Genomic DNA, 24,903 nt, shown 5'->3' with positions numbered 1-24,903 from the left:
TCACGATGGTGTGATCACTCACCTAGAACCAGACATTCTGGAATGTGAAGTCAAGTGGGCCTTAGAACACATCATTATGAACAAAGCTAGTGGAGGTGATGGAATTCTAGTTGAGCTATTTCAAATCCTGAAAGATAATGCTGTGAAAGTGCTGCCCTCAGTATGTCAGCAAATTTGGGAAACTCAACAGTGGCCACAGGACTGGAAAAGGTCAGTTTTTATTCCAATCCCAAAGAAAAGCAATGCCAAAGAATGCTTAAACTACCACACAATTGCACTCATCTCACATGATAGTAAAGTAATGCTAAAAATTCTCCAAGCCAGGCTTCAGCAATACGTGAACTGTGAACTTCCAGATGTTCAAGCTGGTTTTAGAAAAGGCAGAGGAACCAGAGATCAAATTGCCAACATCCGCTGGATCATGGAAAAAGCAAGAGAGTTCCAGAAAAACATCTACTTCTGCTCTATTGACTATGTCAAAGCCTTTGACTGTGTGGATCACAAGAAACTGTGGAAAATTCTGAAAGAGATGGGAATACCAGACCACCTAACCTGCCTCTTGAGAAATTTGTATGCAGGTCAGGAAGCAACAGTTAGAACTGGACATGGAACAACAGACTGGTTCCGAATAGGAAAAGGAGTATGTCAAGGCTGTATATTGTCACCCAGCTTATTTAACTTCTATGCAGAGTACATCATGAGAAATGCTGAGCTGGAAGAAACACAAGCTGGAATCAAGATTGCTGGGAGAAATATCAATAACCTCAGATATGCAGATGACACCATCCTTATGGCAGAAAAGAGGAACTAAAAAGCTTCTTGACAAAAGTGAAAGAGGAGAGTGAAGAAGTTGGCTTAAAGCTCAACATTCAGAAAATGAAGATCATGGCATCTGGTCCCATCACTTCATGGGAAATAGATAGGGAAACAGTGAAAACAGTGCCAGACTTTATTTTTTTGGGCTCCAAAATCACTGCAGATGGTGACTGCAGCCATGAAATTAAAATACACTTACTCCTTGGAAGGGAAGTTATGACCAACCTAGATAGCATATTCAAAAGCAGAGACATTATTTTGCCAACAAAGGTCCATCTAGTCAACACTATGGTAGTCTTTTTCCAGTAGTCGTGTATGGATGTGAGAGCTGAACTGTGAAGAAAGTTGAGCACCGAAGAATTGATGCTTTTGAACTGTGGTGTTGGAGAAGACTTTTGAGAGTCCCTTGGACTGCAAGGAGATCCAACCAGTCCATTCTAAAGGAGATCAGTCCTGGGTGTTCACTGGAAGGACTGATGCTAAAGCTGAAACTCCAGTACTTTGGCCACCTCATGCAAAGAGTTGACTCACTGGAAAAGGCTCTGATGCTGGAAGGGATTGGGGGCAGGAGGAGAAGGGGACGACAGAGGATGAGATGGTTGGATGGCATCACTGACTCGATGGACGTGAGTTTGAGTGAACTCTGGGAGTTGGTGATGGACAGGGAGGCCTGTCATGCTGCAATTCATGGGGTTGCAAAGAGTCGGACACGACTGAGCGACTGAACTGAACTGAACTGAATTTTATTTTATTGTGATTATATCTATATTTAACAATGGACTCATTTTGTTTGAAACAGTGCTTAGAGGAAATGAGTCTACTTTGCTTCTAAAATATTTAATATGAAGTGCTACCTTAACTTCAATAAGAATAGATCAATTGGAGTAGTATTTAAACAAGAGTAAAAATAGTAACTCTTCAGGGAAATAGATGGATTAGGGTTTTATTGGCTCTCCAAATTTATAACCTGGAGAAGAAATGTGTTTGGCTTGTATGCACTTGCTTGGAATGGCAAGTAAATCCATCACACCAAGGGTTGGGACACTCTTTTGTGGTTTGAATACTGATGGGAGGGTATATATATTGGCATGTTTTTGCTGCACGTAACAGAAAGGGGGACTCATATGGACTTCAATAATAGAGAAATGTCTCTCTTCCTATTACTAGAAGTTCAGAGGCAGTCAGGCTCTGAAGCAGCAAAACTCAGGTATATGATCTAGGACCCAAGGATCCAGCCCGGATCACCTCATGGTCATACAAGGCTGCCAGTAACCAGGAGGGGTGATACATTTTCTTACTCAAAGCTTGGAATATTCCCCATTCTGCGCATCCCAGTCTAAAACATGGGATTAAAGTCCTCCTATATGGTCCATTATGGTAGTGGTTACCATATGTGACTATTAAACACCCGAAATATGGAGAAGGAAATGGCAACCCACTCCAGGATTCTTGCCTGGAAAAGTCCGTGGACAGAGGAGCCAGGCGGGCTGCAGTCCATGGGGTCACATGACTGAGCACACGTGTGTGAGGGTGGAGGGAGGGAGGTTGGTAGCAATAAACTGTAGAACTAAAAATAAAGAAATACCTGAAATATGACTATTCCAATGGACACGTGCTGTAAGTGTAGAAAGCACACTCAACTTTGAAGACTTCATATGAAGTAAAAGAATGTAAAATATCTCGATAATTGTTGTGCTGATTATATGTCTGAATGATGATACTTTGGATATGTATAAGGGATATGTAAATATATTTTAGAAGTTAATTATTTCACCTGTTTCTTTTTACAATGTGCCTACTAGAAAACACCGTTATGTTTGTGGCTTGCTTTATGTTTCTGTCGGACAGCACTGCTCTAGTCGACGGGACCAGCTTTGGACACAATTTGGGCTGACAGGAATGCCATGTACCAAGTGGCCGAGGGAGTGAGTAGCTATTGAGAAGAGTCGATCATAAAGTCCCCCACAAAAGGAGAGGAATGGGGGACACCTGTGTGTCTCTGTGCTCTGAAAATGACTTTTCAGTTCACATCCCTGTGTGTTCTGGGATTTGAAACAATGCCAGCCCTTCCAAAGCCACTCCTCATTTCCTTCTTTCATGCCTGTTTTCAAGTCTACATGAAGCCATTCCCCGATCTGGTTGCAGAGAGGACAAGATGAATTAAAGAGTGATGGGAATAAGAGGGCAGAGTGAGCATGCTGGCTGTAGTAGGTTGGCTGCACAAATAGCTAAAGTTCCATCACAGGTGAAGACACTTCGGAAAGGCCCTGTTGAAACTGCTTTGCATAAGCTAGTCATTTCCCTACTTCATATGATGGAACATTCTAACAGATACTCCTTTTCTGCTGGCTGTGTTGGCCTGCATGAAAAAGCACATAGAAGGACTTGGTTAATAGCAAGGGGGGTGTTGGCGGGTTCTTTCCTGGCACCCTGCCTGGGAGAGGGAAGAAGCTGGGGGTGGAGGTGCTGTGCTGATCCCCTGTTCTGATTGCTTACCACCGTTGCCATCTTGATGCTTTCTGCTGATTTTCTACTCTCTTAGCCCTATACAGACTGACCACTTTTATCCACCACGTTCTTTACCATGGAGTTTCACCAGATGCTCTTTGGCTTCCTCTCCACATAAAACCTAATGTGTGTTACTCACCATCACACCGTCTCTACCAGACTTTTTTCCAAAGCGTCATCCGGGCCGCGTGCCTCAGAATCATCTGAGGAGCTAGTTTAAAGGCAGCTCATCAGGACTTGCTGGCAGTCCAGTGGTTAAGACTGTGCTGCCAAGGCAGGGGACGCAGTTTTGATCCCTGGTCAGGGAACTAAGATCCCACAAGCCACGGGGTAGCTAAAAGATGAAAATAAATAAAGAGTTTGTTTGTAGGTCAGATGTTTACAAATGGAATTGAAAAAGAAAAATGTAATTCATCGAAGCTACTGGATTAGAATCTCTGGTGAGGTAGAATTTCTAAGTCTCCCCAGGTGAATCCCACCCTTGCCAAAGTCCAAGAACTTCAGAGACTCTTATGGAGAGAGCGAATGCAAGCAGGTGGGGAAGAGATTGTTTTCCAGTGTGGATCCTGGTGAGGGTTCAGTCCTCAGTTGGGGAAATGGGCCTTTCTGGATTTCTGTAAGGAAAGCAGGACCAGCGTCTGGTGGACCGAAGGGTGATGGTGGTGTCAAGATGAAGAAATACGGCCAAGAAAGTGTGCTCTCTTCGGGGGCATGGCAGCCGAGGCCAGGAAGTGACTCGTCCCTCCAGTGGCTCAAGGCCTCTCAGAAGGAGGCCACACCCTGGGGAACCCAGGTGTGTTTGCTTCTGAGAAAAGGCACAGTCACTGGGGATTTTCAGAGACAACTGTGGAAGTGGGGGAGGAGGTGAAGTCCTTCAGCTGGGCAGATGAGGCTTCACATGGTTTCTGGGCTTGGTAAAAATAGTAACCTGCAGTTACGCTAGTGAGGCTGGAGGACAGTTCAGTCACCGTCAAAAAATTTTGCAAAATAGCAGGAAAGCGTCACGCATAATGCATCTCCCCAGGATTCTGTAGCTTCAGTCTACCCAGTTGGAGCCCGATTTGTGTGGGAGATGTGAGTAGAGACATTCATGCTTGTTTTCCCAGCTCTGACCGGATCTCTGTGCCCCTCGCTTCACTATATATTCAGGGACTCAACCTTTTGCCTTGAAGGCAGGGCCAGAGCTCCTCAAATCTGGCAGAGCCGCTGGAGTTGCCCCAAGCAGGGAGTGTCCTGGCATTTCCTGCATCCCAGCAGATGCCAGAGAAGCACCAGGCATCTGAATCAACTGCCCATCCTGGGGCCAACATAGACATCAACACTGTACTTCTCCGCTGCGCCTTTGGAGGGTATGGTTGTGTTTTTGGAAGAGACCCAGAAGAACTGGGATTCCTAGGCCACATTGTGAGACTTCCACCATTCCCAGAGAGCTCAGGAGCTGCTCCTTGGGTTGGAGGTGAACAAAGAGGGCAGCTGCCTGGCAACTTCCCTTCCATGCATCTCCTCTGCATCAGAGGCTTCAATCTTCAGGCTTCTCCCCTGTAATTCCTCCACCCAAGAGGCCTTTGAAATTGCCGCAGTACCACCCAGTACACTGGAACTTCGGACTTTCTGGCTTCCAGAAAGTGGAGGCAGCTGGAAAACCAAGTCTACAGGCAGGAAGGGGAAGGGGTCCCTATACGTGGAGGGAAGGTGGTTGTGGGGTAGGAAGCACCCTGAGATCTGGAATTTTGGGTGCCCCAGTTGAAAAAGCATTTCTCTCTGGTCCAGACAGTCAACTCTCTCTGGCTGCACACATTTTGGCCTTTGACAACATGAATGTTAGTTATAGTCCTACCTGTTTTCTATTGATCTTACCTGTGAATAACACTTTTTATTATATTGAAAATTAAATTGCTAGAGAACACCTTGGTATCCTCTAGATATAAAATGCAGGAGCCACTTCAGTTTGGACCTTTCGGGCCATTGGGGTCACCAATATATGCAGGCTGCCTCTGATGGAAGGAATGGAGCTGGAGTGTGTAAGAGCTGTTACTGTTCCCACAGAGCATGTCCATTCCTTTCTGACAGTATTTGAGGCTATAGGCTCTATTTCTCTCTAAAGAAAGAAACCAGTATACAATAAAAATCTTGTGACGTTAGACTAGGTGAAACTGAAGGCACTGATTTTTCTTTAGTCTAGGACACCCATTTCAATAACTGAAGGAATTGAGAATGTTTAGCATTCTGAGACCATGTGAAGCTGAGTTTAAGTGAAAGATGACTCCTGGTTCTTTCAGTCTTGCTTTAAAAATAAACTGTATAATTAAACAGCTATAGATACTTCTCTTGTGGGGAGGAAAACAGCAGTCAAGTTATTTTTGCAATCGTGCCAACAGGGCAGTAGGTTTCCTAACCCTTTGGCAAAATAGAGAATCAATACTAATCAGAAAAAATGCTAACAAAAGGGAAAAACCTCATGGGAGCCTCAGGCGATAAAAGATTTAAAATGTGAGTAAAACATCACAGGTCAGCATTAAAATAGACAGTGCATTTCTTTGCCGAGGCAAAGTATCCAGCTAATAACTAGAGGTGTAAAATGGACTTAACCACACTGAGGGGTCCTAGAATATCTATTTCACTTCCCCCTCACTTCCATACAGAAAGAAGCCTTCACAGGGAGCCAGTCACTCCACAAGCAGTCATTTGGGGTCAGATGTTTCTCCCTGAAGGCAAAAATCTCTGGGAATATAAAATTCGTCCATGCTTAATTTCTCAATTTTGATAGCAAAGAGACCAGACTTGCTTTCAAAGAGGAAAACTGATTACCTGTTGGTTAGTTTTGCAAATCAATAAGATGCTTTAAAATACTTACTGGGAAAATGATGAAGAAAAAGTGGTCCATTATATAGACAGGCTGAATTCTGACTAAAAGCAAATTGAAGTCATCTCCACTTAGAAGGGTTTTATGCTCAGTTGGTGAAGAATCCGTCTGCAATGCGGGAGATCCTGGTTCAGTTCCTGAGTTGGGAATATCTACTGGAGGAGGGATAGGCTACCGACTCCAGTATTCTTGGGCTTCCCTTGTGGTTTAGGTGGTAAAGAATCTGCTGACAAGCGGGAGACCCGGGTAGGCTCTCTGGGTTGGGCAGATCCCCTGGAGAAGGGAAAGACTATCAACTCCAGTATTCTGGCCTAGAGAATTTCATGGACTGCACAGTTCACGGGGTCACAAAGAGTCAGACATGACTGAGCAATTTTCACCATGGACTTATTAGAGAGGAACTCTCAGTTCAGTTCAGTCACTCAGTCGGTCTAACTCTTTGAGACCCCATGGACTGAAGCATGCAAGGCCTTCCAGCCCATCGCAAACTCTCAGTTTACTCAAACTCATGTCCATTGAGTCGGTGATGCCATCCAACTATCTCATGCTTTGTCGTCCCCTTCTCCTGCCTTCAATCTTTCCTAGCATCAGGGTCTTTTCAAATGAGTCAGCTCTTCACATCAGGCAGCCAAAGTATTGGAGTTTCAGCTTCAGCATCAGTCCTTCCAATGAATATTCAGGACTGATTTCCTTTAGGATGGACTGGTTGGATCTCCTTGCAGTCCAAGGGACTCTCAAGAGTTCTCCAACACCACAGTTCAAAAGCATCAATTATTTGGCATTCAGCTTTCTTTATAGTCCAACTCTCACATCCATACATGACTACTGGAAAAACCAGTAGCTTTGACTAGATGGACCTTGGTTGGCAAAGTAATGTCTCTGCTTTTCAATATGCTGTCTAGGTTGGTCATAACTTTCCTTCCAAGGAGCAAGCATCTTTTAATTTCATGGCTGCAATCACCATCTGCAGTGATTTTGGAGCCCAAAAAATAAAGTCTGACACTGTTTCCGCTGTTTCCCCATCTATTTGCCATGAAGTGATGGGACCAGATGCCATGATCTTCGTTTTCTGAATGTTGAGCTTTAAGCCAACTTTTTCACTCCCCTCTTTCACTTTCATCAAGAAGCTCTTTAGTTCTTCACTTTCTGCCGTAAGAGTGGTGTCATCTGCATATCTGAGGTTATTGATATTTCTCCCGGCAATCTTGATTCCAGCTTGTGTTTCTTCCAGCCCAGCATTTCTCATGATGTACTCTGCATATAAGTTAAATAAGCAGGGTGACAATATACAGCTTTGACATTCTCCTTTTCCTATTTGGAACCAGTCTGTTGTTCCATGTCCAGTTCTGTTTCTTCCTGACCTGCATACAGATTTCTCAAGAGGCAGGTCTGGTGGTCTGGTATTTCCCTCTCTTTAAGAATTTTCCAGAGTTTGTTGTGGTCCATACAGTCAAAGGCTTTGGCATAGTCAATAAAGAAGAAGTAGATGTTTTTCTGGAACTTTCGTGCTTTTTTGATGATCCAACAAATGTTGGCAATTTGATCTCTGGTTTCTCTGCCTTTTCTAAAACCAGCTTGAACATCTGGTAGCTCACAGTTCACACATTGTTGAAGCCTGGCTTGGAGAATTTTGAGCATTACTTACTAGAGTGTGAGATGAGTGCGAATTGTGTGGTAGTTTGAGCATTCTTTGGCATTGCCTTTCTTAGGGATTGGAATGAAAACTGACCTTTTCCAGTCCTGTGGCCACTGCTGAGTTGTCCAAATTTGCTGGCATATTGAGTGCCACACTTTCACAGCATCATCTTTAAGGATTTGAAATAGCTCAATTGGAATTCCATCAGCTCCACTATCTTTGTTCATAGTGATGCTTCCTCAGGCCAACTTGACTTCACATTCCAGGATGTCTGGCTCTAGGTGAGTGATCGCACCATTGTGATTATCTGGGTCATGAAGATCTTTTTTGCACAGTTCTTTTGTTTATTCTTGCCACCATCTTCTGCTTCTGTTAGGTCCATACCATTTCTGTCCTTTATTGAGCCCATCTTTGTATGAAATGTTCCTTAGTATCTCTAATTTGCTTGAAGAGATGTCTAGTCTTTCCCATTCTGTTGTTTTCCTCTATTTCTTTGTACTGATCACCAAGGAAGGCTTTCTTATCTCTCCTTGCTATTCTTTGGAACTCTGCATTCAAATGGGAATATCTTTCCTTTTCTTCTTTGCTTTTCACTTCTCTTCTTTTCACAGCTATTTAAGGCCTCCTTAGACAGCCATTTTACTTTTTTGCATTTCTTTTTCTTGGGGATGGTCTTGATTCCTGTCTCCTATATAATGTCATGAACTTCCATCCATAGGTCGTCAGGCACTCTGTCTATCAATCAGATCTAGTCCCTTAAGTCTATTTCTCACTTCCATGTATAATCATAAGGGATTTGATTTACGTTATACCTGAATGGTGTAGTGGTTTTCCCTACTTTCTTCAATTTAAGTCTGAATTTGGCAATAAAGAGTTCATGATCTGAGCCACAGTCAGCTCCCGGTCTTGTTTTTGCTGACTGTATAGAGCTTCTCCATCTTTGGCTGCAAAGAATATAATCAATCTGATTTTGATGTTAACCATCTGGTGATGTCCATGTGTAGAGTCTTCTCTTGTATTGTTGGAAGAGGGTGTTTGCTATGACCAGTGCATTCTCTTGGCAAAACTCTATTAGCCTTTGCCCTGCTTCATTCTATACTCCAAGGCCAAGAGGTCACCTTTAAATTTCCCCCATAGTTTAAAGTGAAATCACTCAGTTATGTCCAACTCTTTGTGACTCTATGGACTGTAGCCTACCAGGGTCCTCCATCCATCGGATTTTCCAGGCCAGAATACTGGAGTGGGTTGTTATTTCCTTCTCCAGGAGATCTTCCTGACCCAGGGATTGAACCGGGGTCTCCTGCATTGTAGGCAGACACTTTACCATCTGAGCCACCTGGAAAGTCCCCTCCATAGTTTGGCCCCAGGTAAATAACAGAGAGGGAACACAACCTTACCCATCAACAGAAAATTAGATTAAAGATTTATTGAATTTGGCCCCGCCCATCAGAACAAGACCTAATTTTTCCCCTCAGTCAGTCTTTAAGCTTCCATAAGCCTCTTACCCTTCTCCATCAGAGGGCAGATAGGCTGAAAATGACAATCACAGGAAATTAACCAATCTGATGTCATTGACCACAGCCTTGTCTAACAGTGAAACTATGAGCCATGCTGTGTAGGGTCACCCAAGATGGACGGGTCATTTTGGAGAGTTCTGACAAAACACGGTCCACTGGAGAAGGGAATGGCAAACCATTTCAGTATTCTTCCCTTGAGAGCCCCATGAACAGTATGAAAAGGCAAAAAGATAGGACACTGAAAGATGAACTCCTGAGGCCAGTAGGTGCCCAATATGCTACTGGAGAGCAGTCGAGAAATAACTCCAGAAAGAATGAAGAGATGGAGCCAAAGGAAAAACAACACCCAGCTGCGATGTGACTGATGATGGAAGCAAGGTCCGATGCTGTGAAGAGTATAGGAACCTGGAATGTTAGGTCCATGAATCAAGGCAAATTGGAAGTGGTCAAGCAGAAGATGGCAAGAGTGAACATCGACTTTTTAGGAATCAGTGAACTAAAATGGACTGGAATGGGTGAATTTAACTCAGATGACAATTATATCTACTACACTGGGCAAGAATCCCTTAGGAGAAATGGAGTAGCCATCGTAGTCAACAAGAGTCTGAAATGCAGTACTTGGATTCAGTCTCAAAAACAGCAGAATGATCTCTGTTCGTTTCCAAGGCAAAGCATTCAATATCACGGTAATCCAAGTCTATGCCCCAAACAGTAATGCTGAAGAAGCTGAAGTTAAATGGTTCTTTGAACACCTACAAGACCTTCTAGAAAAAACACCCAAAAAAGATGTCCTTTTCCTTACAGGGGACAGGAATGCAAAAGTAGGAAGTCAAGAAACACCTGGAGAGAGGCACTCTCAGTAGTTAGTAGTTATTCAGGGTCATCAGTGCTTACTGAGTGCTCTCACCGGGAATTTCTATATTTCAAAACCAAATCCTTACACAAAACAAAACAAAACAAAAAACACTGCTATGGAATCTAGCTATTATCAAGGGAGTGCATTTGCCAAATATAAATCAATTCTTTTTTTTTTTCCTGATATCATGGAGAGTGGATCTGTATCTTCACCATTTGGAAGAATGCAGTCCACTTCCAGAGACAATCTATCTGGGCTGCCCAGGTGACCTGATCTTATGTACCCTAAAGCTCCTACATCAGTGCCTGAAGATCTCCATGATAAGGCTGGCCATGACAAATTAAATATTTTAATAACTAGAGTCTAAGCTTGCACCCAGATTTCATAGTATTTTAGAGTTTAAAATATTATTATTATTATTATTTTAGAATTTAGAATTTTTTAAAAGTGTATTGCAGAACCCAACTTACATCTTTGTGTTAGAATGATCTGCATTTTAAATTCATTTAAAATGAATGTGAGTTTATCACAGGGGCATGATAACAACAGCTAGTTCTTATTCCTGTTTCTCAATTAACCATGTGGCTTTTCTTAATAATATCTTGGCATTCATATAATAATGGTTAATACTTAATAATTATTGAGCACACACAAATGTGCTAGGCACTATGCTAGGCCCTTTATTTACATGGGTTTTTGCGATCAATTCTCATAGCATCCCTATGAGGTACAAGATGTTATTACAGCCACTTTGGAGATACAGAAACTGAGGGTTGGTGAACTTGGCCAAGGTCACCCACCTCTACTACCAAAATGAGGCCAAGGCAGTTTGGTAGGAAAGTGGGCCCTTACCAAGCACTGCGCGTGGTTTCCCTGAGTTCAGACAGTGTGGACTGTGCCCATACTCACATGCATACCACCTCATTACTCAGCTACTATTTCTGCTCCAGAACTGCCAATATTTTCAGTCCTTATGAATTTTCGTTCAATTTTCTTCCTTTTAGTTTTGCCTATTCCATTTATTTCCTGTTTCCAGAATTGTTTGTCTTACACAATAGGTAGTTATCTAGAAATGCTTGTTTTCTCAGTGTTAAATGCCACGAACATTGTTCAATTTGTTGTTTTTGCTGTTCTGGCTGGTCTAGCTTCAGTAATATAGCTTTTCAATTTAGAGGAAGCCTGCAGAGGAAATAACTCAGTATCTCTTATTTACATACTGGTGTGTGGGACCCACAAATTATAAAGGTGGCATCTGATAATGCAGTGCCTATACTGCCCTTTTCTTTATTCTTTCTAAAATGGTGACACAAATCACTATCCTAAGTTGATATTTTCCTGGACCAATCTGATATTTGCTGAAAGATCTAAAATGAAAGTTTCTTTCTTTTTGAAAAATTACAGCTATTCTTCCTTCGGATGAAGTTGTTATACAGTTGATCTCCAATTGGGAACATTCTAATTAAGAAACATAGGAGAACTTGATGGTGCAAGATATATTTGTGAACAATGAAGTAAAAATATTAATATTTCATGTTCATTATAGTAATATTTATAATAGCTTAAAATTGAGAATAACGTAAATGCGCCAAAACAAGTGATTGGTTAAATAAATTATGTCATCCATATTTTAGAATATCATACTGCCCCCCAAAATATTTTAGAACACATTTTAAAGGTATAGGAGAAAACTTTATAATAGATTATTAAGTGACAAAAGCAAATGATGAAGTCGTATGAGTTATTCCTTAGTCCAAGAGTCATTTAGATGTCTATTTTTACTTTTCCAAAAATAAGCTTTTTATTTTCGTTGTTGAGCTTACTATTTGATAATTTCTGTATTATTGTGGACAGACAACACTGTCTCTATGATATCAGTTCTTGGAAATTTGTTGAAATTTTCTTCTTATTTGGTACAGGCCTCGGGGCAGCCAATTTTTATACTCGTATATTGGCTGGATTTTCTTTTCACATGACAACTCAAAATTAATTTCCATACACAAAACTGGGCTTGGTACTCCAATCTTTCTCAGATATCTCCCAAATCAAACTGTACCTGATACTGATATTTGTGTTCGAGCCTTGTCTGGATTTTGGAAATAAAAGACACATTTTTGACCAGTTCTAGAATGCAAGTCAGAGCCTATGGGATTAACCATTTTCTTTTCTCAGTTTGACATTTTATAATATAAGTGTTAACCTACAAAAGATGATATATTTATTGGTTGATGTTGGCTATAGATCAGGGTTTCTCATCTTCAACACCATTGACATTTCGAGCTGGAGAACTTTTTGTTGAGGGGGCATGCAGTCTTGTGCATTGTAGAATGTCCAGCAGCATCCTTAGCCTCTACCCTCTAGATGCCAGTACAAAGACTCCCTCCTCAGCTGTGACAATTAAAACTGTCCCCTAGGGGGCAAAATCACCCCCAACTGAGAATTATTATTATAGAGAAATGGCAAGTTCCCTTTTAAAACTAGTGACTAAGGGTGGGTTTCACTGAGTCAATCAGCACTGTATTGTAGTAAGTCAATGTATTGAGTCTTTAATGTATACAAGGCATGGTGCTTTTTACAGAAGCAGTTTTATTTAGGCATATAGAAAGTAAGCTAAGGTCTGCCTTACTCTCATGAAGCCATCTGTGGAGCATGACCACTTTGTAATACCAGGTTTCACTCTGTACTATGAAGGCAATCACTCTGTCTTCTTAGAGCCCTTGGAAGAATGTGTGCACAGAGCGTCAAAGCCTGCTGGGACATACTGTCACTTGGCAAATTGCAACTTTAACTATTATTATTATTCAAGCTGACTTCATGCAGGTAGACCATCAACTGGCTTGAAGAGTCTGCCCCTTCAGCTCACAATACATACTACACCCACACATCTTTCTGAATTGTTTTTACCAGAACAATCTTAGCATCCATGAGCAAACAAACAAGCAAACAAATGCATTAAAGAAAATCATGTGAAGCAACTGAGTATCCGGCCAATAGTTAAAGTTCATGTTCCAAAGCCCCTCTGTGCATCGGAAGAACCATGGTCTCTGCAACAGCGTATGACCCATGTGCTATTTATGTCTTGGGTGGCACATCGCTGCTACTGCTGGAGGAATGAATGGCTGTTTGGAGATTTCTTTTGCCTGGTTCATTATCTGTTTTAAACTATCAGGGCTCCATCTGAGTGGGCCAACAGGAAGCCTGCTTTTGATTTAACAGTGCTCTGAACAAGCTCCTTCTATGGCTTTCCAAGAATTAATTACAGAGCTTAGTAAAGGCGCCGGCTGCAAAGTCCCACAGATGCCTTTATGAGCAATTACAGCAGCCACACTGATGCCAGTAGAATAAGAATTTCCTTGGAGGACTGCTTGGAAAGAGAGGACTGGCTTGTGGAAATATGAGCACACAGAGTTCCCCATCTGTAGTTTACAGGGGAATTTAAAAAGTCACAAAGCGAGAAGAGATTGGTTGATGGTGCACAACATCTGTGTTATTGGGCACTTGTAGAAATAGGCTTGTGTAATTTGACCAGAAAAAAAAAGAGAGAGAGATCATTTGATATGGTGAGATTGGAGCACTGTAGAGGGAAACACCTTAGTGCTCACCAGGGAAGGGTGCAAAGCCGAAGTCTGGGATCTAATTGCGTGTCCGTGCAGCACAGAGTCATTCAAACTGGTGGGCTTGCAACTCTGGGCATGAAGCAAATCCATACGGTGGCTCTTAACCAACTGTAGCAGTCGAGTGAGTTCTGGGAGCACATTTGCTTTAGGAGGGCAGATTGAATACTGCTGGACTCCTTGCTCAGATGTTTCCATTGTTTGTATTGGCAGCATGATTGTATTAACAAGATGCAGAGGTGAATCCAGTGGGAAACTCATTGAGAGAAGGGGGTTCCTTTGCTGAGCAAAGGATTGTACAAACCTTCCTGGGGCAGGTGCCCGCTGTCTCCTGAAGGCAGGCTCACTGCTCCCATGCAGGTGGATGGAGCTAAAATGGCTTTCCATAGCTACTTAGTGAATGCATAAGAGATGAATGACTCAGAACTGCTCACTTCACAAGCCATTCTCTTACACCATTAGGAAGAAATTAGAGTAGTGGGAGAAACTATTCAGCCTCTTATTCTTGTTGGTAACAAGGGTAGATTTCAGAAGGGCAGACGTTTTAATATAAATATCCAGCTGTGCAATAGTCTCATGGACTTAAATTAGGGGTCCTACTCACCAGGGACCTGTATGTCCCCTCTCTCCTTGTGTCCTGGGCTGTTGGATGCTAAGAGTGAAACTTCATCTCCCAGTAATTGAAGAATGTGGCCTCTGGGTCTCTATGCACTTGTGGGTTTTGCCTGGTGCCAGTGTTTTCATGTACACAAGGAAGTTCCACATTTACTCCTTGCCCACACATTTGTGAGCTTTTTGTAGAGGCATGGGGCTCCTGGCCAAAATCTGTTACCATAATTGAGAAAAATAAATTTAAAAATTAAATTTGCTCCTATAATTTTGTTTTTCTGTGGGGAACCGTCTAAATCATTATCAAACAATCCTTTTGCTCTTAATCATTTCTCCCTGTCCTTAAACATTTGGGGAAATGAAATTCTCCATTTGGATGAATAGGTCATTCTCACCAGCCTTTACCAGACAGCATAAGCCCCTTAGTGGTCTTGTCCAATCTTGCAGTTTTTGTAGACTGTAACTTCCAAATTTGCATTTCCAGCCCAGCCTGTTCTCCCAAGACAGGTTCATGTCTCTAAGACAACCACACCCAACTCCTGAATTCACTGATGCAAATCTGTGCCACTTGGTCTCCCATGACATCAGGAGATGGCCAGTTCAGCCTTCCAGCAGCTCAGGTTAAATACTTTGTCATCAGGGACTTCCTTGGTGGCCCCATGGTTAAGAATCTGCCTGCCAATTCAGGACACACAAGTTCAGTCCCTGGTCTGGGAAGATCCTACATGTCCCAGGACAGCTAAGACTGCAAGCTGAAACTACTGAAGCCCAAAACTAGAGAAAGCCTGCACACAGCAATGAAGACCCATCACAGCCAAAAAAATAATTAACAAAAAAACTTTGTCATTCATAAAAAGGAATGAAGTATTTCCATTTGCAGCAACATGGACAGACCTAGAGATTATCATACTGAATGAAGTCAGACAGAGAAAGACAAATATTATATAATATCACTCCCATGTGGATTCTGAAAAATAATGCAGATTAATCTATATACAAAATAGAAACAGACTCACAGACACAGAAAGCAAATTTATGGTCACCAAAGGCAAAAGAAGGTAGGGAGGGATAAATTAGAAGCAGGGGTTAGTAGATACTACTATATATAAGGTAGATAAGCAATAAGGATTTATTACATAGCACAGGGAACTATAGTTGATATCTTATAACCTATAATGGAAAAGAATCCTAAAAAAGAATAAAAATACATATACATAAGAATATATACATATGGGCTTCCCTGGTGGCTCACACAGTAAAGAATCTGCCTGCAGTGCAGGAGACCTGGGCTCTGTCCCTCGGTTGGGAAGATCCCATGGAGAAGGGAATGGCTACTCACTCCTGTATTCTTGCCTGGAGAGGTCCATGGACAGAGGTGCCTGGTGAGCTACAGGCCATGGGGTCGAAAAGAGTTAGTTGGACATGACTGAGCGCTTTTACACACACACACGTATATCACTGAATCACTTTGCTGTCCACCTGAAACTAACACAATATTGTAAATCAATTATACTTCAATTAAAAAAAAAAGGCAAACAAAAAACTTTGGCATCAATCTGGACTCTTTCCTTTTGCTCACCTACCCCGCCCTACACCATCTAATCTGCTTGGAAAATCTGTGACTCCTTCTTCAAAAATCTATCCGCAATCCAACCATTTCTCCCACCTCCTCTGCTACCACTCGAGACTAGGTTACTTTTGTCTCTTAACTAGTTACTTCAGTTAGTGAAGATTCTGGGCCAAGTTCCAATGTGTGTGTGTCAGGGAGGGGGCGGTGTGTGGGAGGGGTGATGAGTTTCTCCACAGATTCCACAGGAACTCTGCTTCATCAGTTATGTGTCCTACAATTCATTTCAATTCTGACACTATCTACCCAGAGATAGTATCAGATTCCACAGGTTAAGGGCTCAGTCCTGCAAGACGGTCCCCCTCCCCCTTCAGAGGCCAGCCTCAAGTTCTGGTTGTCACTCGTGCTTCTGATCAACCTAAAGATGGGAAGTTTCAGTGATGCTCTCCTTTGTTTGATTAACTTGTTAGAGCAGCCCACAAAACTCAGGGAAACATTGTACTTAACCAGACTGCTTGTTTATTATAAAAGGATAGAACTTAGGAATAGTCTGGAGAAGAAAATGGTAACCCGCTCCAGTATTCTTGCCTAGAGAATCCTGTGGACAGAGGAGCCTGGTGGGCTGCCGTCTATGGGGTCGCACAGAGTCGGACACGACTGAAGCAACTTAGCATGCATGCATGCTTTGGAGAAGGAAATGGCAACCCACTCCAGTATTCTTGCCTGGAGAATCCCAGGGACAGAGGAGCCTGGTGGGCTGCCATCTATGGGGTCGCACAGAGTAGGACAAGACTGAAGCGACTTAGCAGCAGCAGCAGGAATAGTCAGATGGAAGAGATGCACGGGGCAAGGTATCAGGAAAGGGCAAGGAGCCTCCATGTCTTCTCTGGGTGCACCACCAAAGCTGCATGTGTGTAACAGTCCAGAAGCAAGACAAAGCCTGTCCTTTTGGACATTTATGGAAGCTTCATAGTGAAGTCATGTAGTATAGATGTGATTGATGAAATTGTTGGCCATCAGTGATTGCATCAGCCTCTAGTTACTCTCCCATCCCTAACACCTGGTTGGTTCCTCTGTGACCAACCCCCATCCTTAGGTGACCTAGGGACTCACCAAAAGCCACCTCATTTACATAACAAAGGGCATCTGTTTTGCTTTCTTCACTTAAGAAATTTCAAGGATTTTAGGAACGCTGTGCCAGGAAGAGGTCGAAAAACAAATATGTATTTCTTATTATGAATCACAAGATCACACTTGGATATTTAGCATCTCCTAACTGGTCTCCTAGGCAATGGCACCCCACTCCAGTAACCTTGCCTGGAGAATCCCATGGACAGAGGAGCCTGGTAGGCTACAGTCTATGGGGTCGCTGAGGGTTGGACATAACTGAGTGACTTCACTTTCACTTTTCACTTTCATGCATTGGAGAAGGAAATGGCAACCCACTCCATTATTCTTGCCTGGAGAATCCCAGAGACCGAGAAGCCTGGTGGGCTGCTGTCTATGGGGTCGCACAGAGTCGGATACGACTGATGCAACTTAGCAGCAGCAGCAGCAACCTCTACCCTTGCCCCTGAGGTTCTTCTCAACACAGCGGTCAGGGCGCTTCTTTTAAAACCGAATCTCATCATATCACTCCTCAGCCTGCAACCCTCAGAAGTGTCCCATCTCACCAAGAGTAAAGCCAGGTCCTTCCAGGGGACTACGAGGCTGTGTAAGATCACTATGCCCCCACCCCTTTTTCTCTCTGTGGTCTTTCCTTTTCTCTCTCTTGCTTACTCTGCTTTAGCAACACTGGCTTGCTTACAGCTCCTGGCCATGACCTTGCACCGACTGTTGACCTTGCTGGAACATTCTCACCCCAGAAATCCACAAAGCTAACTGACTCATGTTCAATCAAGCTCAGATATTCTCTATGAGGCCTGCTGTGGGCATCCTCTTTAGAACTACCATCTACCCCACTGCCCCTCTGAATTCCAAACTCCTCTTCTCCTTCAGTATTTATGTTTTCCTCTAACCCACATCACTCTCCAATATAATATATAGTTTCTTTATTCATTGTGGTCCTTGTTCATTGCCTGTTTCTCCCAATTAGGATCTAATCTCTGTCAGGACAGATATTTTTGACTATTTTGTTTAGTGATACATTTCAACTGCCTAGAAGTTTCTTTGTACAAATATTTGTACAAGGAAACACCTTCCTTCATCATATGTAAAAATGTACAAGGTATATAGAAATAGGCAAAGGATTCAATTATTGAAAGGGAACGACTATACAAATTAATGGTTTGGCTCAATTTCACTTTTTTCCTCTTCACCTATGATGTACAATAGAAGAGTCAAATCCATCAAATTTTAGGTTCATTAGGCTGGAAACTGCTTATGTAGGTAGGGACCAATCAATCCAGTTTGGCACTCTGTTCTAACCCTGATCCTGAGCTCTGCGCTTGGTAGGTACTCCACATTATGAGCTGAATGAACAACGAATGAATTTAGGGCTTGGACTTTCCATCCACACAAAGGTCTATGATGGACTGCTATTCTGGGTCATTCAAACAAACTATTTACCTATATTTTTAAGCTAAGAAATAAATTCACTAATGTGAGGTTTTTTTTTTTTTTTTTTTAATGAAGGATGGGGTAGGGTAGGGGGATGTTGTGGTGGAAGAAGTAGATTTGGGAGTTGGAAATCCTGGGTACAGTTTCTGGTCCCAACACACTGTGAACAGTTATACTTATTCAGGGTACTATATGACTTTGTATGTGCTATTTCATTTGTCCAAATATCTGTTTCCTTTTCTAAAAAGTGTGGGAAATGACTGCAAAATCTGGAGAGATTTTTCTAAACATTCTGAAAAAGAAGCAGCAGTAACTTTTGTTCAGTTTCCTTCCTTCTTTCATTCTTCCTATTCCCTTCCTCAGCAGCTAAAGAATGAGACTCTAAGGAAAAATAATTATTAATGCTAGCGCAGCTGGACCAGGTTTGAATCCAGGATCTGCTTCCTAACAGCTGTATGACTTGGGGGTAAATAATTTAACTCTGCTGAGCATCATTTCCTCATCTGAAAAATAGGATAAATACTTCCTGCCCTACAGGATTGTATCATATGGATCATAGGAGATGATGTCCACTGCACTGGACACAATCTGGCACAAAGGAAGCATTAGGCAGATGGTAGCTATGGGAAAGGACGCATGGGAAGGAAAGCGGGCATGTGTGCCCTTTGAGAAGTGGAGTAACTCAGAGGTGGGGGCCTCCCCGTGAATAGCGTGTGAGGGATTTGCACACTGACCTGCACTGCAGGGTTTCTCAAACTCATTTTATGACATTCATAGAAGATGGCAAAAGTGTTCTATAACCACATTTTTGTAAAAAACAAACCAAAAAAAAAAAAAAACCCACAAAAACATGCCACTGCTTTTCGGTTCTTAATAGTTATGGAGAAGAATGTGGTCTCTCTGTGATGGGTGGATACATTTGACAGAAGGCTTTCTTTCCTGCTGTAGAGAACAAAATGTCCATCTGTATTGGAAAGACTCTGACTTGGGCTCAGTAATATGAGGATATAACTTCTTTTTTAAAAAAATTAGTTTAAAATTTAAAATTTTTATTTATATATTTATATTTGGCTGTGCGGGGTCTTTGTTGCTATGAGAGCTATTCTCTAGTTGCAAAGAGTGGGGGTTACTTTCTAGTTGCTCCGAAACATATGGGATCTTCTGGGATCAGGGATTGAATGTGTGTCTCCTGCATTGGCAGGTGGATTCTTTACCACTGAGCCATCAGGGAGGTCCTCTTTTTTTTTTTTAAGTTCATTTTTTAAAAAAAGTATATTTATTTATTTATCTGGGCTTCCCTGATGGCTCAGTGGTAAAGACTCCACCTGCCAAGCAGGAGATGAGGTTCAATCCCTGGGTTGGGAAGATCTCCTGGAGAAGAAAATGGCAACTGACTCCAGTATTCTTGCCTGGGAAATCCCATGGACAGAGGAGCCTGGAGGGCTGCAAATCCATGGGGTCACAAAAGAATTGGATATGACTGGGTGACTAAACAATAACAACAATTTATTTAATTTATTTTTGATTGCACCGATTCTTTACTGCTACACTCGAGCTTTCTCTACTTGTGGTGAGCTGGGGCTACTTCCTAGTTTCGGTGAATGGGCTTTTCACTGAAATGGCTTCTTATGGAGTACAGGCTCTAGGGTGTGTAGGCTTTATAGGTTGCAGCACACGGGCTTAGATGCATGAGACATACGGAATCCTCTGGGACCAGGGATCAACCCCATGTCCCCTGGGCTGGCAGGTGGATTCTTAGCCACTGTACCACCAGGGAAGTCCTGATTTTCTTTTTTTTTGAGTATTTTTCAAATATATATTTTAGTATCTTAATTTATTTTCATTTATTTATTTCGCTGCACTAGTCTGAGTTGTGGCATGTGGGATCTAGTTTCCCAACCAGGAATCAAATGGGGCTCCCTGCACTGGGACCTCAGAGTCTTAGTCACTGGACCACCAGGGAAGTCCCAAAGCTATGGTTTTCTAAGCAAATTAGTTTTTAAAAAGAAAGAAAGATAAAAGGGGGAAAAAGCCCAACTGAGTGTTTTTTCTCCAAAGCAGAATTCACAAGCAAAACTGATGGCCTGAAGGCTATATCATTCATATCCTTTCTCTTTGTGTAGGCATTCATTAGCCTCTATTGGATCCAAATCCTGATGTGTTTAATTAGATTTAATTTTTGGAAATGGAGGAGAAATAATTAAATTATCTGGGCTCCAGAAAAACAAAAGATCCTTATTTTAGCCATCCATCAGGCCTTGACATCTAGTATATTACAAGCTATAATTCAAATGAAAATATTTCACCTAAAAGTATAGTGCCACTGTCCATGATATCATTAAAGGAAATCATTAAGCATTTATGCAGCACTTTGTGCCGGAAAAGTGCTTTACAGTTATTTTTATTGCTCACCAAAACCCTCTGAGGAAGGTCCTTCTCTACTTAAACCAAAGCAGAGAGAAGAGATTAAATTACTTAGGGTTTGAGAGAGAAAAAATGACTAAATGACTGTATCAGAATGAGACCTCTGAGTGCCAAAGTCAGCTGTTTTATTGAATCCACTGACCCATTCCCTTAGGGGTTTATTCATGTATAAAGCATTATCTGATTTGGGGTTGACTGTTTTTTCTTTGATACCTAGATCATTGAGGCTGTAGCCCTAGTGCAAGTATTACTCCATGTAATCACTTCCTTTCATCATGAGCATCTCTGAAGAGCGCTAATGTTATGTTCCTAAAGAAATTTAATTAAAAAGAAAAAAAAACCAGTGTATTTTAAAAGATAGGCTTTATTATGCTCTGGCATCAAGTGAACCCTGGACTCTCTGTGACTTAGCCCTCATACTAACATTTGCCTTCCAGGTTGGAGGGTACACCTCCATCGAGTGACTCAGGGATCCAGGCTCCTTCCATCGCAGTGCCTGGTTTCCAGGGTTACTGAAGCAGGAAGAAGGCAAATGTGCGGGACTCTTGAGTACTTTTGACTGTTCCTAAGTACTCTGGACCAAAGCAATACACGGTCCACCAGCCCTTCTGCTCGTAGTCTTTTGGTCAGAGATAGTCACATGGCCCCTGGACTAACAGCAGCAGAGGCTGGAAATGTCAGGGACCACAGGGACTGTTTGCGCACTAGTGCTTCTTTGGCAGACTGGTTTTGGTTGGATTTTAAGTCTTTCTTTTGAACTCTGCATTCAAAATGTTTGTGATACAATTAATTCAATGTTTGCCCAAAGTCAGTGACATGACACTCCTTGTGATACTTCTTTTATGGCGTCACATTGTCTAATGCTTTATCCTTTTCAAAGTCCTTTTCCATGTTTCATTTCATTTCATTGCAGTAGAATTTCTGACAGTTAAGGGAACTGCTGGACTTCCTTTTCATTTTCTTGGGTTCCATAGCTTTGGTACCCAGGAAGCAAGATCTATAATCGGAAGGAGGATATAATCTGTTAGCTCACCTTCTGGAACTGGTCTAGCACACAGGATTATCAGCAAAAGTAGTCTTACATAACTGGAACTGAATCTTGGTAGACTGTTATACTGTGTGTTTTGTTTCCTGTTAGAGATGTGAGTGACATCTGGCCTGTGTTTGTGGAAGCTGTTTGGAGGAATGGGAGGTGGGATGGGATGGAGTGACTGAGCCTGGGAGCCAGAGTAAAGCTATACTGTTCCCCAGGCAGACCAAGCCAGGGGTTGGAAGTTATTCACAGTCTTACCTAATATCTTCGTTTCAGTAGTTATGAAAAAAAACCTTCTGAGGTGATTCTGAATTTAAAAGATCATGAAAATGAAAATGAAGTGTGAAATGGCATGAACACAGTTACACAAGTAATTGAAAGTTCTGAATTGTGGAATATTTCCTTTGGTAGTGCTGAGGGCAAATACGGAGAAGGAAATGGTAACCCAGTGTGCTTGCCTGGAGAATTCCGTGGACAGAGGAGCTTGGCGAGCTACAGTCCATGGGGTCGTGGGCAAACTTAGATTTCAACTTTTGCTCCTAATATATTTTCTTAAAACATTATTGCCAGTAGAGTGGATAGAGTCCATGGACTAGTTTATGAAGAAAGCCAATAATGAATATGTTTATAGACTGACTGGTCTGACTTTAACATCTAGGTCCTTCAACTAACGCTGACAACTTTGACCTGATTTGAGGAGTCAATTATATTTGGCTGGGTTGCTGAGCTCTTTCTCAGAACCTCTTCTCCAGGCAGTTGCCAACTGCTCTTTTTGTAACTGTGTTGTAAAATCTGAGGAAAGTTGTCTTGGGTCATTGCCCAGGACCTAATGCCCCAATTGTAGACGTACATGGTTGCAAATCTTTATATTCCATTAGAGCTGAAACCAGACATCACCCACATCCTCCCAAAGCTCTCAATAACTAGAAAGATTATTTGATGTCCTCGTTGCCTAATGGAATGCAAAGAATCTTATCTCTCTGTTAAGGTAACAATTCCCAAGTCCAGCATAGTCCTTCTGGATTCTTTTAAAACCAGTATTGTCTTTTATAACTTACACAAGATTTCAAGCTTGATGTGCTGAAAAGATTAGTATAGCTCCCTTACCTCTGTTCTGTCCACTGACTTGAATAATTTGGGTAGCTTTCTGTCTTGTACAATCACACGTTGCTTAACTAAGCCTCTGAAAACTGAAACGGTGTCTAGAAGTGTCACCAAAACATCATCAAATTTCACCTCTCCAAAATGTGAGCAGGATATTATTGTCCTCAGAACAGTAATATTTCTTTGGGACTCATAATGATTATACCAAAATGTAGCCTCTTCTTTAGATTTATTTAGAAGAAAACAGTAATGTTTAATCAGAAAAGAGATATATATTAAGCAAAAGAGATATATATTTAGCAAGGAGTGTGGGGTGGGGGTGACTCTTGAAGAGTCCAGTGAGGAAAAAAATGAAGAAAGAGCAAAATTGTCTACATAGCCTTTGCTGCTGGGCTTTGAGCTATTCTCATTCTGTCAGCACAATTAATGAAGGAAAAATAGTCCCCAGAAGAAATGTGGCTGGAGGCACTGACCTGCCCTCCATTCCCCTCATGCCAAGAGGGAAAAAGTCTAGAGAAAGTTTCCCCAGTGGAGTTACTGGGAAAGAGACTCCTTGGCCCTGGGTAAAACCTCCTTTCTTTATCAACCTCAGGGACAAGTAAATTCAGGGCTGAGAATATATACAGAGCTGCCAGTGCAGAGGAAGAATCTCTTTTCTCAAATAGTTTCCGGCATATCTGGGGAGGAAATATTTACACCCTAGAAATGATGAATGGACCTCACAAAGCAGGGGGTATCCTGGAGCTGGCTTTTGGGGTTTGCAGGTAAGAATAAGGGTAAGGTAAGGGTAAGCTTTCCCCCTGGGGCACCTGGGAAGGTCTTCAGGAGAAAGGCGATCCTGGGTAAACCTAAAAGGAAATACAGCTACAGCTGGATGGGGAGATGGAAAGAATATAGATGAAGGGTTGTGTGTTGGATTAATGGAAACAGCCTGATCAGAGGGAAGGCTTTCAACTGGGTTGCTGCAGTTAACACTGAAAAATTTCTTGAGTTTCTGCCACTTCCCTCTAAATGCCAATTACACCTGAATCCACTTTCCATAAAAGTGTTGACTGTTGGTTTAGTCTGCATAATCCAAGTCAGTCTTCAACTTTATTTCATGCATTTTACAGTAGGCTCATCTGAGATTTCAGACATCTCATAATTTTTGGGTGTATATGTGACTTCAGAAAGAGATGTGAGAAATTATGCTAACAAGAAAGTCATCTCTTATTTTCTTAAATGTCTTTTAAAAAAAAATATTGTTTTGATGTGGACCATTTTTAAAGTCTTTATGGAATTTGTTACAATATTGCTTCTGTTTCATGTTTCCGTTTTTAGGCTGCCAGGCATGTGGCAGACCAGGGATCAGACCAGCACCCTCTACATTGGAAGGAGAGTCTTAACCACTGGACTCCTAAGGATGTCCCACCTTCTCTTATTTTGAAAAAGGAAAACTTAAATCAATATTTCATCTTTTGTTTATAATGTACATACTCAAATCCTAATTTTTCTTAGGTACTAGTAGCAATGGGTAGGGCTTTTCTGGTGGTTTAGGTGGTAAACAATATGCCTACAATGCAGGATACCAGGGTTTGATCCCTGGGTTGGGAAGACCCCCTAGAGAAGGAAATGACAGCCCACTCCAGTATTCTTGCCTGAAGAATCCCATGGACAGAGGAGCCTCGCGGGCTACAGTCCATGGAGTTGAAAAGAGTTGGACATGACTAAGCGACTTTCGCTCACTCACTCGGCAATGGGTAAGCACCTGGCAGTAATAGGAAAGCCTTGTGTCTGTGCATGCTAAGTTGCTTCAGTCGT

The 24,903-nt window shown here is 42.1% G+C and overlaps 1 long non-coding RNA gene across 1 annotated transcript in view; it reads left to right on the top strand.

The window, feature by feature from the left end:
- The window catches only part of LOC108635844, a 91,312-nt gene extending 66,814 nt beyond the window's left edge, over nucleotides 1-24,498 (top strand). The window contains exon 3 of the long non-coding RNA XR_001917964.1: nucleotides 24,424-24,498. This is a non-coding gene — a long non-coding RNA (uncharacterized LOC108635844). The remainder of the gene's footprint in view (nucleotides 1-24,423) is intronic.

This window comes from Capra hircus, chromosome 4, assembly GCF_001704415.2.
Source record: "Capra hircus breed San Clemente chromosome 4, ASM170441v1, whole genome shotgun sequence".
Taxonomy (NCBI): domain Eukaryota; kingdom Metazoa; phylum Chordata; class Mammalia; order Artiodactyla; family Bovidae; genus Capra; species Capra hircus.
The sequence above is the reverse complement of the archived record's forward strand: the minus strand, read 5'-3'. Positions and strand labels throughout refer to the sequence as shown.